At 45.4% G+C, this 19007-nt stretch overlaps 1 protein-coding gene across 1 annotated transcript in view; it reads left to right on the forward strand.

Moving 5' to 3' along the window:
- Positions 1-19007, forward strand: part of SMIM38 (small integral membrane protein 38) — a 43424-nt gene that overhangs the window by 14515 nt on the left and 9902 nt on the right. Inside the window, exons 2-3 of the mRNA XM_078684665.1 lie at positions 5867-5922; positions 7055-7111. The gene's annotated coding sequence lies outside the window, so the exon portion shown is untranslated. The remainder of the gene's footprint in view (positions 1-5866; positions 5923-7054; positions 7112-19007) is intronic.

The following is a 19007-nucleotide window of genomic DNA, read 5'->3' on the forward strand; positions in this document are numbered from 1 at the left end:
AACTGTACCAAGGTTCTACAGTATACTGGGTTTCCCCCATTACTGTGTAATGGGGTCAAGAACATAACAGGCTTCCAACAACCTTGCACCTAGACTCTTCAATCTGTGAGTATACCTTACTTAGTGGTGCCACCACAGGCCTGGAACCTTGGAAGTGGCCTTAAGTTGCTTACCAACCTCTGTCGATACAGTGGATCCGATGCATCTCCTCTGCTATGTGGCCCAACCTGAGTAAAACCAACACAGCTCTGCTGCTGCGTGGATTGGACTTGTGACATAAACCTGCATCACTGCCACAGCCCGCATCGCCTTCGGAACCGCCACTGCGCTACACATTCTTGGTGCTGGCCCTCGCATCGCCCTGCATCGCAGCCTTGCAGCTCTTCGGCACCAATGCACCACCTCACCTGCACACCTCAACCCTGACACCGGATTTTGCAACGCAAGCCCCATTGACAGGATCCTCGACAATGACACCAGCCCTTGCAATGCAGCCTCACCGCACCTTGGTACCGTTGCAACGTTACAGCTATGCGGATCCCCGTAAAACTCTGCAAGCCAGGATTGAAGGTACTCTTGTTCAAGTGGCCTAACTGGGTCCCTTGTAGCCGACCTGAATTCAATCGCAGTCGGCCATGAACTTATGAATTTGTACCAGTCTAGACCAACCACAAATCCACAATTGCTGCTTTACGTCTTTTGGTGCTATTTCTACTGAAAAAGTTTAATTTTACATATCTCTTTTTCTACTAATTGGATTTTTGTCTATTTGGTCTTGTGTTATTAATTACATTTTGCTCTAGTTTTCTAACCTGGTGTGGGATTTATTTGTTTGGTGTTTTCTCTGTTTTACTGTTCGTAGTGTTGTACAAATAGTTTAAACATTGCCTCTGAGTGAAGCCTGACTGATCTGTGCCAAGCTACCAGGGGGTTGAGCACAGGTCAATTTGGGGTTTGCTGCTAGACCAGAGCTCACACCACTGGCAACCAGTAACTCAATTTCTTACACTAACTCTACAGTGCTCCTTTTAACAACAGGAAGAAAGGCTGTTGCCATCAATCTCGAAACCATGTTTCAGATCTGCTGGTCAAAGATAGAGATTGACTTTAGATACGTTAATCCACTGCGCCACCTCACTAGAATATAAAGCTCTAGCCTGCAGGTTACACACAGATCTCTGCTGCAGCAGGCAAGTTAGTCCCTGTCTATAGCATTCTAGGAGTCACGCCTATAACCTGCTAGGTGTACACAAGCCTATGCCATTTGTGCATTAACTTCTCTGGTCTCATGGATTAGAATCTCTTACTTTCAGTATAAACAGAGATGTCTGCACACCAGACCCAAGCTCACACCGGTGTTTCCTTCTGATTGCACACTATTCTTTCTCTACCGTGAATATATTAGTGTAATGATCTATATACTAGCAAATCCACCTAACCAATAGATCTTGCTAGCAAGGATATTTATTGGATTCAGTGGGAAACCTGACTCAATGTTTTATCATTCTGGGGTCGATATAATGAGTGATAGCAATTTGCACGACTGTGGTAAGGTGCACTATGTAAAAATGCCAGATACGCTGTAGAAGTTTATGTAAAAGTGATATTATAGTTTCCAATAGTTGTTAAGGCTCGTTTACTCGTTTCAATGTTTCTTTTTACATATCAGAACCCCGAAACACACCGACGTACCACAGTGTTGCTTACACATACACACACTGCTCCACTGCTTACACACACAGTTGTCACTAGTGTCAATTTACTTATGTATACATTGCACTTTCTATAGGAAATGCCATTTTTTATTTCCTATTAGTTGACTCTTTTGGAAATCTTATTCGAACCTTGACATTCCTCTAACAAAACAAACATAAATTTCCCAACCATCAATCAGGAAAAGCACACAATTATTTGGGGTGATCCAAAATTACCATTTCCCATTGTAAATCCTTTGTAAAGTTGTTCTTTCTTCAACAACAAAAACCGATGCACTGGTTTGACTCAGAAAAGGCCCATTTTGTAGTATGGTGTAAATGAATTAAGTCAGTTTTGAGTTGGTTGTGTGTTGAAAAAAGGTACTGGTGTGTTTCAAAGGGTTAATATTATGTATACATCGGTTTGATGCTGGTTCGAGAACCAGTTCTCTATTATTAAAGAAATGTAGTTGACTGATAGAGCTGTTTTACCTGTTATGCTTGTGGCTCAAGAAAATCAGCACTCTGACTGACTGCAACAGATTGAAGATTTTACTTTGGCTGCCATTACACGACGGGTGCGGTTCACTAGACAGTTCTGAAATCTGTGTTGGACAATACTCACCAAGAGACATGTGGCTGGATGCACTTTATTTGACAAAAAAAGTTTAAATCTGCACTCGACCTCGCCATGGCACTGAGACCGCATTGCTCTGTGCTACTGATGAAATGCGTAGGATGACAAATAGCGGGCACTCAATGGTACTTATCCTTCTTGACCTGTCAGTAGCCTTTGACACGGTGAACCACCACACTCTACTCTCTAGCCTATCCTTAGTGGGTGTTGGTTGTCTCGTGGCAAAGTGCCTAAAGTCCTATATACAAGCCCACTGTCAGGCTGTGGCTATGCCCCCTTTCTGCTCTAAATTCAGAACAATTCAAAATGGCGTCCCCCAGGGATCCTCACTCAGTCTAATTTTGTTCAATCTCTAAATCATGCCATTAATCTCTCTCATCAAATCCTATAGGATCAAGGTTATCAATAATGAAGACGACACTCAACTGATTTTTTTACTTAAAAACAATCAGTTGGACTCGATCAGTAATTTTCAGGCCTAGCATATTAGACATTTCTAGTTGGATGTGTGTAAATTCCCTGTAGCAAAATGGAGGTAAAACCGAGCTCCTCTGCTGTTCTCCCAATAAATTTCCAGTATTTATACTCTCTAACGTTTGGCCTCTGCCCTCAGAGACCCCTCTTGGTGCCTCAATGATGGTCCGGAACCTGGGAGTAATGCTAGATAAAATTCTTTCACTTAAGAAGTACATGAGTAGTTGGGTTTTGCTTCACCCTTGTTTGGTGTCTCAGGAAACTGTACCCAATGCTACCTGCCCAAACAAGATCCATCATTTCCAGGTGCGTAGTACTCAGTAGTTTGGACTATTGTAATCCTCTCCTTCTGAGAGCCCCTAACTACCTGTTAAAGAAATTGGAATGATTCCAAGTAGTCACAGCCAAATTTACATTAATTAGAACATTGGAATGTTGGGAGCTCCTTTGAAAACAATGTAGTGCTCCGGGCTTATCTGGCTGGTCTAAGCCTGGAGCTCCAACATTCCAATGTTTCTTTGTTCACAGCTCTGGCTGTGAACAAAGGCTTCAGCGAACCTGAGGGGATTTCAATCCCCTCACGCTCCCTAAAGGCTTTGTTTAATTTGTTAGAACATTCTGCCCTCTAGTGGCAGAATGTTCTAATAGTCTTATAGGCCTTCGTAGCAGGGCTATACCGGCTTTTAAAGTCCCTCTGCTTTTTTAAAGTCCTTCGGCTCAGTCCTTTATTTATTTATTTTATTTAAAAGTTTTGTAGAGCGCGTAGTAACCCTAGAGCATCCCAGCGCTGGAACCTGAGTTCGGGAGGGGACAGTAGCGGAAGGGAGGAAGGGTTTAGGGGAAGAGAAGAGTTTTCAGTGCCTTCCTAAAATGAAGGAGGTTAGGTTCGGTTCTCAGTCTCCGGGGGAGACTGTTCCAGACCGAGCTTTTTTTACTCTGGGAACGGTGATAAAGTTCTCTTCGCTTGAACGAAGAGCTCTTGTCGCTTTGTAGGGAACGATGAGGTTCTTGAGGATTGGTGTTCCTTTGTTATGGAGGAATTTGTGGGCCAGACAGAGGGCCTTGAAAGCGACCCTCTCTCTGACTGGAAGCCAGTGTAGGAGCTTCAGAGCTGGCTTAGCCGAGGATCTGGCTGGAGTGAGAGTGAGTAGGCGGGCCGCGGCGTTTTGGATTCTCTGTAGGGTGTTGAATGTGGCTTCCGGGGCGCCCAGGTAGATTGCATTGCTGTAATCTAGCCTCGCCAGAATGAGGCCCTGGATCAGAAGTTTCCGAGAAGTGGCAGGGAGCAGGGGGAAGACCTTCCTACATGCCCTGAGGAGTCCAAAGCAGATTCCTGCCGTCTTTTTTGCCTGAGTTCTGAAGCTCAGGTCCTCTTCGAGCCATACGCCCAGGCTCTTGACCTCCTCCTTAGGGGCTGGGGGGTCACCCAAGCAGTCAGGCCAGATGTTAGGCGGCAAGGAGGGCCCTTTGTGTCCGAGCAGCAGGATCTCTGTCTTGGACCCATTCAGTTTAAGCGCTGAGGTGTTCATCCAGTTGTGGATTTCGGTGAGACATCCGTGGAGATTGGAAGAGTCTTGGTGAGGGTGTGAGAGGGTCACCACCAGCTGGGTATCGTCGGCGTAATTGATGATCGTCACGCCGAACGGGGTGACCAGTTCCTCCAGCGGGGACATGTAAACGTTAAATAACGCTGCAGCGGGCCTTTAACAGCCGGTATAGCCTGCTACAGCGGGCTATGAGGCTATAAACCTCAGTATTTCTCCGCCTCCAGTGCTCTTAGAGATCTGCATTGGCTACCCATTGAACAGAGGATTATCTTTAAATGACTCAGTATAGTTATCAAAGCTCTGAAAAAAAGGTCGAAAGCTATTGCACGCTAGGCTAGGCTGAGGAAGTGCACCCCAGAGTGGTCGCTTCGCTCAGCCACACTCAATTTTGTCCAAGAACAGAGATTTAGCAAAGTGTGGCAAGGAGGGTGTGCCTTTACAATTAATGCTGCACAGTTATGGAATTAGTTATCATCTCAAGTAATATCTCAGAATGGCTTGCTCTAGGTCAGAAAGGCCCTTAAAACTTGGCTCTCCCCTTACTAATAAAACGAGGTTGACACCATATTTCCTCTTTAATTTAAGTTTTTATTGACACCCCCTGGAGGACAATACCAGCAGCTGAACAAGTTGTCCCCACTGTCTTGTTGCTCAGCTACCCCTCAATGTCTTGTGATGCATCTAGCATTCTCTCAGGTGCATCGCCATTAAAGGGCATGTTACAACACTAACATTAGGAGGACATTTGGACTTCCGTTACTGCAATTTTTCTCCTGTCTCTGACTCTCCTCGACAAGTCTAGCAATATTAGTGCCAGGATACCATTATGGTCACAGTGCGCTCTATAAATAACCAAATCAAATACAAATACTGTAAGTGAGACAATCAAAAATGATTCGTGTATGTGTTTGAGAAGTGCAAATATAAAAGAAATTAACAAAAACCAATAACAATAATAACCCTCAGTCTGTGTGTAGTCGCAGAGGCTGGGTGCAAGCCATTTCCAGAGGCCATGTCTTGCTCCCATCATCAGCTATGCTAGACCAAAAGACATTAGTAGTTCCCTATGGATCAAGGATTTGACGTCTCATAATGAACAGAGTCCATTCCTTGTATCCAGAGTAAGCTGACTCTGGCTGAAGACTGGTGATGTCATTAAGGATGTCATTTGTGAAGTCATCTATGACCTCATGTGTGAGGTTATTAGCAGCCATTTTGGGGGAGAGGTATTGTTGTGCGGCTCATGAAAACTTGAAACTATCATGATGTTTAGGTATTAGTAGCTCTAGTGTGGACATAGCCTACTGCATGCGTTTTTGCCATGCAGAGGAGGGATTGGGGCAGGAACTTGCTTTTGGACTGGCCCTGCCTGTGACCCTTGTGCCTTATGGGTATGTAACAAATAGCACAGGGTGCATAATAATTGTATATGTGTGCCTTTTATTTATTTATTGTAAGTCTTTTGCATCAGGTAAAGTCCACCAAAGTGAATTCTGCCACGCTCTACTTTACAGGTCTAGGCTTTGGAAATCCCAAGCGGTCTTTTAAGAGAGATGTGAAGCCGAAGCAGGTAAGCGTTCTGTGTCTTTATGGGTCAAACCTTCACCATGCTCTCACGTGCTCGGTTTAGGATTTCATTCCCAAGAGACGGATAGAAAGAAAACCCCATATAACTATAATTTGTAGGGGTACGACGGTTTGAAGCAACCCACTTGTTATAGGGGCCATAAGGTATAGTTATGGTTGAGGGGAGAAAACATCTAAAAAATGACACTAAGCAAAACCACAACTCTTGACTATGACCGCCTTTATGACCGACCCGCGGTCACAATCTTTTTTATGCTGCGCCCTCGTCTTCCCCACTCCATGACCCTGTCATGCGCCTGCATAAGTCAAGCTACTCCTGGAGCGTGGCTTTGACAACTGGCCCCATCGGCAGGGTACTTGGTTGGAAAAAGTAAACGGTCCTACAGTGAACTGTTGTCGATTCCTTGGGAGTAGTTGGATCATGCCGCCTCACCTCCACCTTCTTCTGGAGTCACCACTACTCTCTCGGTTCTTTGCTTATCTAACCCACTGCCTTTCCTGAATTTGTTTCTATATGTCTTGTCATCAATCCCACGACGATCCAAAATAATCCTTTTTATTTCGGTATGTGTTTGGTAAGCGGATTAGGCTACATTAGTCAACAAAGGGGCCAAATAAATAAGCCCAGTTTTCCATTGCCCATGTACTTGCCTTTCCAGCTCATTCGAAAGTTAGAAAAAGCGCAGTTGGTTCTTCTCCGGTAACGCCTTTCAGTAGGGGTGCCATGGGACCAGGTGCCAATATCCCTCTTCCTTGAGCTAGTCCTGCCACAAGTTGTACTAGTCCTCTGACATCTTGGTCAGGTGTACTCCTTGTACCTGAATGCCGTTAGTGAAGGCAGCATGATCCAGTTTGGCTTGAGCCATATGTTGCTTGAGTGCCCATTTGGGGTTCTCCTGACCATCTCTGAGTTGGTTTACTAGATTCTCCATCTTGTATCAGACGTCACTTTACCCGCATTCTCCACCACTTGTGATCCTTGTGCCTTATGGGTATGTAACAAATTGCACAGGGAGCATAATCATTTTGTATGGGTGCTTATTAGTTCATTTTATGAAGGATTTTGCATCAGGTAAACTTCACCAAAGTGAATTATGTCCCTCTCTTCTTTACAGGTCCAGGCTTCGGAATTTCCCCGCCGGTCTCTCAGGAGAGAAGCATAGCAAAAGCAGGTATGTTATATGTATCTTTATGGGTCAAACCTTTACCTTCACTGTTCTCTAATGTGCAGTATTGTAGAGCTTGACAGGGATAGTGTTTGGTTTATGATTTAATCCCCTGGAGAATGATGGAAGAAAAGCCCTAAGTAACTATAAAGTGTGAGGCTAAGCCGGTTTTAAGCCACCCATGTTGTTATAGGTGCCGCAGGGTATAGTCACTGGGTGAGGGGAGACAGAATCTCAAAAAATAGATTAAAAAATACTACTCTTGACTCTTAAATGTGCCCGCCTTCATGAGCGACCCGTAGTCTATATATCTTTTATGCTGCTCCCTCGTCCCCCACACCCTGACCCTAACACCTGCCTGCAAAAGACACGCTCCTCCTGGAGTGTGGCTAGGACAGCTGGTCTGTCGGATGGGTACCAGGCTTGAAGAAAGTTCACAGTCCTTCTGTGTTTCTATATGGGCTCCTTCAGAGTTGGTGGGTCATCTCACCTCACCTACGCCTTCTTCTCAAGTGACCACTACTCTCCTGGTCCCTAGCAGCTCTTGTAGTATTCCCATTCTTGCTGTTTCCTCCTCTTTGGCGTCTCTCCACGATCTGTACTCCCGCTCTTCCGACTCAATCTCCAATGATGCATCCTGTGCCTTTTTATATTGGAGATGTCTCTGAGGCCAAAACGTAAGGTCCGTCTGACCAGTCTCAGGAGGATCGTCATTAAAGGGGAGGCAAGGTGGCAGCTTGCGCAGAGAATGGTTTTTGTATATGAGCTCTGGGGTATTATGGCTCCTGGTCACACTACCCTAAGCTAATGTGGCTGTAACCCAAATAAAAAGGCTCTTTAATCATGCACACTAATGGCTAGTTGCAGGGCCAAGCCAGTGGATCAAGCCATATAAATTTACCCCCATGATTTCAAGATTGGCGATAGGGTCCTGGTATAATGTGGATATAACCCATTATGAATATCCACCGGCCTTGTGCAATGGCAACTGAGCATATGGCCAGTACTTTACCAGGCACCTCTCTCTGACCGATGATGACATGGTAGTATGAACATGGCCTTTCACATGTCCAGGAGGGGAGGGAAGCTGGCCCTGTGCTTTAGCCTGCCACTGCACTCATGACCCTTTGTATGTAACTCTATAATCAATGATTTTTCTTATGCACCGGAGCTGCTGGGTTAAGCATCTGGCCTTTAACTAGGCCTTGCTTTTAGGCTTTATTTTTAACACTTATAAGTCACCCCTAGGGTAGGTCCTAAATGTCCACAGCACAGAGTTCAAGTGAATTAAAAAAGTAGTACATGTAAGTGTAATGCTTTAAATGTCACCTGACTGTTTGATGGCTTCGCTTAGGTGAGATGTTGTTAGCTCGATGACAGTGGACAAAAGGAATGTGAATGTGTTTTTTTTCCATAAACAGGTCGTCCTTGTGGCTGTGTACAGCCCCTTCCTGAACTTCAAAGAATGCCTACCCTGTCACTGGTTGGTGTGGCTCACACTTGGGCCCCTCTCTCTCTTGTCTTATAGCCAGCTTGGTCCCAAACCCAGTGGGAGGGGCAGCTGCCCCAAAACTGGTTTGAAGTGATCAGAAGGGATGGTGTGCTCATTAACATAGCAGCATTTCTACCTGGGCTCAGTGAGCTCTGACCAGGGGAAGAAATGTTCTGCTGTGTTGAACTTAGTTAGAGAGGGACACTGTGAGGTAGTTTATGGTAAAATACAGGAAGTGCTGCAAAGATGCTGCAAAAATGGGTAGGGTCACTCATGGAAACGTTTACCCCAATGGTTTGGGAGTGGCAGGAGTTTTCCCGACTCACATGCTGGCACGGAGCATAAATGTGACATCCCCAGTACCCTCCTCCGTACACTCCTCGACCAGTGAATAATCAGAAGGACTGCCCTGCTGTTTGAAAAACCTGTAGGAAGACCACACCTGTGTGCTTTGTACCCAGTCCCCTACAAATGACCCAATTGGTCAGTTGGGGGACCAATTGTTTGAGCTGGAGTGTTAAGAGGCTGTTGTCATTTTACAATTTGGCATAGATGATTCTAGCTAATCCTATGCTTAAAGACTTTGCGGTAGAAATGGCAAGAGACTTTACCCCTTTCCAGCTCGGCATGAATAAATCAAATCAAATAAATCCAGTATTTGTAAAGCGCAAACAATTACCCGAATGCGTCAAAGCGCTGGGGGCCGTAGGGAAGATTATGCGAGCAATGCCCAGAGTCACATAGTGCTGGGCTGATCTGCCGCCAGCATCGGAGATCGAATACAACTTATATGGCACTCCAAGCATCAAAGGGTATTGTGTGTGTGTCTGTGTGTATATGCCAACTCTTAGATTTTTCCCTGCACCAAGACACGTAGACTGAAATAGCAGTTTGCATGAGCTTGGTGAGAGGTCCCTTAGGGTGGCACGATTTGTGCAGCAGCCCTTAGGCACTCTTAAGACTCAATACCCTAGGTACCAGGGGTACCATTTACTAGGGACTAACATGGAGTCTGGAGTTGTGCCAATTGTGGAAAATAACACTGGTACTTTGGACCTGGTTAGCAAGAACCCAAACACTTTCATAAAAGCTGCATCAGATACCAGGGAAAAAGTGGGGGGTAACCATGTCAAAAGGGCAGTGGCTGCTCCTCCGCAATGGTGGTGGAGAGTCGCCCCACTGCCTGGCTTTGAGCCAGTAAATGTAAAATAAAACAATGGTCTTGTATCGGTTTATTTTACATTTGCTGGCTCTTAACCAGCAGTGTTGGGAGGGGCAGGCCGAGGTATAGGAGGGTGGAGGAGGAGTGCTAGTGCCCTCCACTCTCTGACTGCTCATGTGTGTTTGGCCGGCCATCTCAGGCCAACCAAAACGGTATACAACCTTTACAACGCAACTTTTACAACGACCTACCATTACCACGCATTTTTTACAACGCAGGATCCATTACAACGCATACCATTACAACGCATGTATTTACAACGCAGGTACCTTTACAACGCATACCATTACAACGTTAGTATTGGTAAGTATATCATTTTATTAAAAATATTATAAGTTTGGGTTTTTGGGTAAAGGGGTATTTTTAGGGTTCAGGGTCAGTTTTCAGTTTTTGGGTAAAGGGGTATTTTTAGGGTTTAGGGTCAGTTTTCAGTTTTTGGGTAAAGGGGTATTTTTAGAGTTCAGGGTCAGTTTTCAGTTTTTGGGTAAAGGGGTATTTTTAGGGTTCAGGGTCAGTTTTCAGTTTTTGGGTAAAGGGGTATTTTTAGGGTTCAGGGTCAGTTTTCAGTTTTTGGGTAAAGGGGTATTTTTAGGGTTCAGGGTCAGTTTTCAGTTTTTGGGTAAAGGGGTATTTTTAGGGTTCAGGGTCAGTTTTCAGTTTTTGGGTAAAAGGGTATTTTTAGGGTTCAGGGTCAGTTTTCAGTTTTTGGGTAAAGGGGTATTTTTAGGGTTCAGGGTTAGTTTTGGGTTTTTGGGGTACAGGGGTATTTTTAGGGTTCAGGGTCAGTTTTGGGTTTTTGGGTAAAGGGGTATTTTTAGGGTTTAGGGTCAGTTTTGGGTTTTTGGGTAAAGGGGTATTTTTAGGGTTCAGGGTCAGTTTTGAGTTTTTGGGTAAAGGGGTATTTTTAGGGTTTAGGGTCAGTTTTGGGGTTTTGGGTAAAGGGGTATTTTTAGGGTTCAGGGTCAGTTTTGGGTTTTTGGGTAAAGGGGTACAGGGTAAAAAGTAAATATAATTAAATTTTAATTACATTAAATTAAATTGATTAAATTAAATTAAATTACATTAATTAAATTAAATTAAATTAAATTAAATTAAATTAATTAAATTAAATTAAATTACATTATATTAATTTTAATTAAATTACATTAAAAAAAATATTATATACTTACCAATACTTACGTTGTAATGGTATGCGTTGTAAAGGTACCTGCGTTGTAAATACATGCATTGTAATGGTATGCGTTGTAATGGATCCTGCGTTGTAAAAAATGCGTGGTAATGGTAGGCGTGGTAAAAGTATGCGTTGTAACGTCATACATCCACCAAAACACACCTGTGCACTATGGTTTTCTCCAGCCAGCTGCATGGAGAAACCCCACAGACTCCCTGATCAGAGCAAGGCGTCTTTCATGCCTGCTCAGACCAATCCCTGAGCTGATCTGCAGCGTGGGGATTGGACAGGGAGTCTGTCCTGGGGACTGCTGGGACCAGCAGGCAAGAAGAGTATAGGCGGCGGGACGAGACGCAATGCTGGAAGTGGCCGGCGGCAAAAGGTACGTTTTATTGTTATTTGTCTTTATTGTATTCCCCCCGCGCGACGCCTCCTGCGCAACCCCACCCACACCACCACCTCTTGTTTATGGCCGCCACTGGGGCAAAAGGGGCACTTTCCTACACTCAACAAAAAGACCTAATATGGATTTTAATAAATCACAAAAAGAGATTTAAAAATTGTACAGAGAAATGGGAAAATACTGCTTATGGATGATGAGTTGAGAGACAAACTGCTAAACTCTCCACAAATGACATAGCGCATGCCTGAAAAGCACTACAGGTGGTATAGGTAAGTTAGTCCCTACAGCGGGCCCTACAGCCAAAGGCAGGGTGCACTGTTACCAGGTGTGGGCATACCAGCTTGAGTAGATGTGTCTCTGTGATATCTGAGTTCACTCTTAGATACCACAAGTGCCCAGGGAAGCAGTACAAAGTACATGGGCTGGACACTTGTGATTACGAGTCCCCCAGCTACATGATGGCTTCACTGCACGCCCAGATGTTTGGTACCAAACATCTTGTCACTGGTGCTAGTGTTGGATTTATTAGGAAATGCACCCAGAGGGCATCTTAGAAGTGCCCCCTCAAAACCTGCAGACCACTAGTGTGTTGATTGAGTGGTCTCAACCAGCCAGCCACCATAGAGAAGTTTCTGACCTTCTGGGGTGAGAGCATTGTCTCTCATAGGTTGGGATCAAAGCCTGCTCTGGGCGGAGGTGTTTACACCTCCTCCACGCAGGAACTGCATTCCACTGCGGGAAGCTTCAAAGACTCTGCCACTTTTGTAATGCAACCCAGTCCTCTCCAAAAATAGTGTAGCTGCCAACCCCCCTGTCCTGACCCCACTTTTGGCAGCAAACAGAGGATAAATTAGTAAGATTAGGAGGTGTGCCCACACCATACCAGCAGCACCACTAAGGTGGACTAGCTGATGTGAACACCATCTTTTCAAATTCCTACATCTTGTTTTGGTTGGAATTAACCTTGTATGGTTAGGGTTATGCCCACTTCCCATAGAAAGAGGTCATACAGAGGTTGTAGATACCCTAAAGGTAGGTAGCCCATTAGTTACTGCTTGTCACTCTCCTTAACACCCCTACATTGAGTATTTAGGTGGCAGCCCTGAACCCAGGAACTCAGATTTAATAGATAAGAGAAGAAGGGCGAAGTAGAATCTTCCGGGTGAGAACAGCAGAAGAGCTGTGGACTTTTTGGTGCAAAACCCTGCATGCTCACAACTCTCTTGACAATCACAACATAGTGACTTGTCCTGCATTCCGTATACCGCCTACAGCATTGGATAGTCTGCCAGTACTTTGTACATTGCCTACAGTCCCCCTTGGAGTAGAGGACTAACTACCCTGCAACCCACAGGCAACCACAAGCAGAGGTCTGCCACTGCCTTGCAGCTTTCTGGCGCGACCAACACCACAGATGACCAGGAGAAGGTACTCATGCTCTGGAAGATCAGAACGGTCTCTCCACCAAGTGTGAAGTCACCAGGACCAACGGGAGCCATTCAGCACCAATTTCCTGTGCACCGAATGCCCTGCCCCAAACACCAACAGTGAGAGTCCAGTCTGGATTGTCACTGCACCTTGACCAAGCAGCCATTGAAGGATATCAGCATCACTGAGATCCACTTCATGTGTGGCCCAGCTGTCATAATTATGCCCGTTAGCTGCTTTTCCCTAAACACAAGGAGCATCTTTGCGCATCCAGCTCATCCAACCTAACACCTCAGGACCTGATCCGCATGGCCGGGGACCACAGCACCGACAGTCACCCCTTGCCCCAACAGACTTGTTCCTGAGTCCCCCTGTTTTCAGGTAGCCCACGTTCACCGCACATCCAGCCCAGCTACAACATCACCAGCACTCCCAGTGAAATCCGGGCAGCTCCAGAAGAACTGCTGGTAGTACTCTGGGCCTTGGCCCACTATACCTCAAATCCCAGAAGGTAAACCCCTGAAACTGATTGTACTCACATTTATGAAATGATTACTTTTCCCCCATAGTATTGCATTATGCGTAAAGGCGCACGGATTTGAACGATTTACTTACCTTTAACAATTGATAACTAAAACAGTACTTACTTTTGAACAAAGTTCTATATTTCTCAAAATATAAATATATAAAAATAAGTGTTAATTTTCTAATATGATCTTGGATTTATTCCCCGTAAGTGTGTCTCAGTTATTGTCTCTGTGAGTACAACAATTGCTAAGCACTAGCCTCTGATAAGTGTATCTGCTTTCCCACACTACCACAGAGGAGAGCGTTATTATTATCTACTTTAGCCTCTGTAAGCCAATTGGGGACTCACTTGATTCTCTACAGTGTACTTCTTTTCAGTGCACTATAAAGAGAGCCAGCTTCCTACAATGAGTCATCCTTCATTCTCTTTTGCTTACAATTTAGTAATTCCTCCCTTCTTTTCTTTCTTCATCTTTGTAGGGCATCTCGGAGGACTTGATTTTCAAATGTAGTGTTCTCCATACAATTTTACTTATCCTCACTAATTCTTCATAGGATATGCTCCATTTAATAGCTTTTCGGTACTCACTGTTTGTATGGAGACTGGTAGTACTGGATGCAATTTTTCTATGTATTTTTGGGCAGATCCCTCCCTATTTAATGTATATATGTAAATCTAAATAGTTAATTTTCGAATTACTAATTCAATGCGTGAACCGTAAGTTATAGTTATTTTCCTTCAACATAGCAATAAATGCCTCCACGAAGTCTTTTTCTTTCTTCCCAGTTCATAACTTGCCTACTGGATATAGTGGGTTACTTCGTGAGATGAAAACATTGTTTTTTAAACAGAATTCCAACATCTCTGTGATTATTTCTGTGTGTTCCAGTAGACTAATTGATTTGGTTCTTAAAAAATGCTTACATGCATTGATCCCCTCCTCATGTTTGATTGATATGTATAGTGCTACTACATCAATAGTGGCCATAAGACAATTCTTTTCTAATGGGATTTCATTGATTCTCAAAAGAAAGTCTGCAGAAACCTGAATATATGAAGGTAGTGAAGTTACAGAGTGAAAGAGAAAGAGATCTATTAATCTTGATGTGTTCTCCTATAGAACATGCCAGATGGATATTTTCAGTTTTTATGGATTTTCTGTAAGAAGTATGTTACTACCGTAATTGGATTATCATTTCTCAAATAGTCGTATTCTTCATAATCTAACAGATCTTTCTCTTTCCATTTCAGAGGATAATTGTATTTTGAGGCAAATTTTATCGGATTTCAAAAGTATTCTTGATTATCCAGGTGCCTTCTAGCTTCTTTGATATATTAAATATGATCCCTTATTACAAAAAAATATCATTGTATTTAATCAGACACAGGCTCTGAGCATCACAGGACAGTAATATTTTTGAGTAACAATACTTATACAATGAGCCCGACAACTCACACTACTCACCAGCACTGTGAATAATCGCTTTTACGGCCAACACAACAGTACTTACCCACAACAGTACTTTCCCTCTCGCACCCTGTATCCAATATACACTGCCACACTTCTCTAATCACCCTTACCCTCTGTACGTTCTTCAAGCCCCTCATTCCTTTTCCCATTTTTTAGGACACTCTCGCTTTATATACCTGATGTTCTGCCCTCTGGCACGAGTTAAGGTCCCTCTCCCAGTCAGTGTCCAGCGGAATGGCAGGTGACCCCTACGTCCTCGCTATATTGCGCTTAGCGAATCCAGCTGACAGTTTCAGCCAAGTTTCGTTGTAACCAGGCAACTTCTGCTCCCCTATAATGCCCAGGAGCAGCCATGTTGTGTCTATAGGGATGTCCTTCGCTACTACCCTGGTCATTATTGCCGTCACCCTTACGCAATATTCTCGTACCATGGGGCAGCCCTAAAGGGTGTGAATAAAGGACCCCTCACTCCCACAGCTCCTCCTGAACAGTGGGGGTTTTGCTCTTCCTATTCTGTGCAGGAATGATTGGGCATAATAAACCCTGTGTAGTATTTGAAATTGGACTAGCCGTAATCGCACTCTGATAGCTTCCTTACGAGGTCCCTGAAGGGCTTCCGCCTAGTCATCATCATCCCATGCCAATCTCAGGGATTTCAGTAGCTCATGGGAATTATTTACTATTTTCCTGTAGATCAAGGATACTCCTTTGTGAGGTAAAACCTCAGTCACTATCCGGTCTACCACTGATGAGGACTCAGGCAATTTCCCCCCTCCATCGGCTGGCATCCCAGACCGTGAACTAGCTGTAGGTACCTGTATCGATCAGTCTCCGCCAGGTCGAATTCCCTCTGGAGGTCAGCAAATAGTGAGTGGGCCCGCTTCCTCCAAATATTTCCCAGATTTTCTACACTAAAAAGTTCCCACTTCCGGCACCCTGTCAGCCTCCCTATTTCTGGCAGCAGTGCGCTGCTGAGCCAAAGTGGCGTCTGACCGGTAAGTTTATCCTTCCACAAAAAGAAACGGGTGGCCTCCTTTCACAAATATACTACTAGTACATGGCAGGGCCAGCAGCCTCCTCCCACTTAACCATACTGGAGGCCCCCATACCCACCCGACCCATGGCCTACCCGTCCACCTTGCAACCCGGGTCTTGGTGGTCGGCAAACACCCAGTCGTTCACGACCTGGAGTTGAGAGGTCCAATCATCAGGAACAGCCAACCCTCCATCGTACACTCCTCGCTGTAGTTTGCCCAATGCTACCCTAGGGGAGCCCCTTTCCACTACAATTTACGGACCTCCTGATCAATGTCCCTAAGTAAAGCTGGTGGAATCGGGTAGGGTGTGTACTGCATGATATAGAGCAGTCTCAGCAGCCTCATCATCTTAAAAAGGACTGCTCTGCCCAATAACATCAGTGGCAGGCAGCCACGGCCGGTAGTAGGTGTAACTGCAGGGCGGTGATGTAGGGAGAGGGAGGGGCAGGGTGGGGGGTAGTGATGTATGGATTACGGACTATAACAGGTAAGTAAACATATAAATAAATACAACGAATTTCGTTGTGTGCACTGCCTCGCATTTGGTGATGCAGTGCACACAACGAAATTCGTTTTATTTATTATTTATAGTCCGTAATCCATACATTAGAACCCCCCCACCCTGCCCCTCCCCCTCCCTACGTCAACGCCCTGCAGTTACACCTACTACCGGCCGTGCCTGGTGGCAGGAATCCTAGTGTGTCATATCACTCCTGAGTCTTTCAAACTGTGGCTCAATGTTCTTCCTACGCAACTCAAGTCGCTGACGTGCTTTGTATATCTCTAAATATTAGTACCCTTCCTGGCACACTGGGGCTAGACAGTCCCCAGACAGGCCGGGGATCCTTCCCGGACAGGGGAAACACCACAGACTTGTACAATCAATTGATTGTGTACCTAGAGTGATCATCAAAAATACGAAACACCTGCATTACACGTACCTTGGAAGAGTGAGGGCTTGCAACGTACAAGAAACATTGTCTGCGTAAAGGGAGATCAGTTCCTCCCATCCTCCTGGTGCCTCTATACCCCAGACCAATGGGTCCTGTTGAACCCATATAGCCAGTGGTTCAAGTGCCAGTGCAAACATCATGGGAGACAATAGGCATCCCTGTCGCATACCCTTCCGGAGTAGAGAGCACTGTGATACTGTGCCATTAACCCTGAATCTGGCTATGGGGGGACGGTATATCAATCCACCAGATGCCCTAAATTTGGGGCCAAGGTTATGTCTCTCCAACACCGCGAACGAATAATTCCACTCCACTGAATCAAATGTTATTTTCACACCCATCACCGAGGTCACTGTCTGCTCCTCTCTGTCCAAGCCAGTGAGGTGTAGCACCCCGTAGAGATGCCTCAAATTGAGTTGAGTACTTCTGTTGGGGATGAACCCTGACTGATCAGGGTATACAAGTGAGGGTAAAGTCCCAAGCAGTCTGGTATCCAGGGCCTTGGCCAACAACTTTGTCTTTACATTCAGCAGCGATATCGTTTGGTACAAACTGCAATCAGTCAGAGCTTACCCATCTTAGGAATGACCACTATTGTGGCCGTTCTTTGATCAATGGTGAGGCACCCCATGGAATTAGCTTCCTGGAACATTGCTAGATTTGGCCCCACCATAAACCCTTCTACAATTCGACTGGTAGGCTGTTAAGACCTTGTTCCTTACCCGATTGAAGCCCAGTTAGTGCTCTTGCTATTTCTTCCTTAGTCAGGTATAGTTCCAAGGCCTCGCGGACCTCCTCCCACAGCACCAGGTGAGCCGCATGTCAGAGTAAGTCCCTGCTGTCTGCATCAGTCATGGATGTCCAGGAGGCATACGACGCCTCATAATGGGTGGCAAAGACCTCTGCTATAGCTGCATTTATTGTGTGTGTGTGTTCCCTCGTTTATCTTGAATCTCCAACACCCAAGATTTCTCTCTATCCCGCCTTTCCACCAAGCCAAAAATGTATCTGCTTTATCCCCCACATTATATACTCGTGCATGCTTTCTCACAAGGTTCTCCGTCGAGGTCAGAAGGTCCTGTTGGCGCAGTCATAGACAGTGTCTATTCTATTGCCCCCTCCTCCTGTGCAACCTGTTCCAGTTCCAATATGTTCCTGTCAATCACCGCACACTGCAGCATAGTGTCTTACTTCTTGCCCCTTATTATTGCCTGAAACCCCCCTCCAATTACAGGTATAATTACAGATATAAAAGCCTCTCAGAGAGTCACGGCAGAGTAAACCGCCCCTTGTTTTGTCTGAATTACAGCTCAGCACAGTTTCATACTTTGTCCTGTATCTCCGTATCTCCTTGTCCTTCTGGTACCAAGAATCTAGTCTGGGCTGCCGGTGGGCCCGACAAGCAGACCTCCACCGGGGAGTAGTCCGATATTCCTCGTGCCTGGTGCATTGCACCAAAAACCCACGGCACTTGGGATCGGAGCGTGAGCATGTTATGTATTCTGTAAAAGCTACCATGTGGTGCTGAGAAGTAAGTGTATTGGTGGCCCTCCAGGTTGTATTCCCTCCATAAATCTTTCAGTCCCGTTGCAGACATAAACCTGGTTAAGGGGCTCACCCCCCTCCCCTGGCTACACCTCCTATTCGATCCATGCCCACATCTAAGACAGGGTGCATATTGTCACCTATCAGCAGTATCCCGGGGGGGAGATTCAGCAGTAGGCCCCCCAAATTAGGGAAAGTGGTCCCCAGTAGCCACTGCGGCACAGAAACCGAGCAGATCATTATCTCAATCCCCTCCCACGTCCCGCTCAGGAACGCAAAGCAATCGTAATGATCATGCCGTACCTCCTGAGGAACGAAGGGCAATGATTTCTTTACTGGGATACCCACCTCCCTGGAGTGCGAGGTATACCCTGCATGGGCCTTCAAAACATATACAATTCTGTCTAAAGATTTGTAATGATGCCCCAGAGATGAATCTTCTGGAACATCACTATGTCACGACTGTGGCATCGTAAATACTAGAACTAGTGTGCGTTTAGTGCCAATCCCAAACCCGTAAATATTCCGGGCCCATATTTTCAGTTCCTGGGAAGCATTATGAACACCTCTCGACGACATCTTCTATAGAGCATCCCAACAACCACTGCCAAATGCCCCCCTCCCATGGAATCCGGTACGTCCTGTGGGCCA

Source organism: Lissotriton helveticus, chromosome 3_2 (genome assembly GCF_964261635.1).
Source record: "Lissotriton helveticus chromosome 3_2, aLisHel1.1, whole genome shotgun sequence".
Classification (NCBI taxonomy): domain Eukaryota; kingdom Metazoa; phylum Chordata; class Amphibia; order Caudata; family Salamandridae; genus Lissotriton; species Lissotriton helveticus.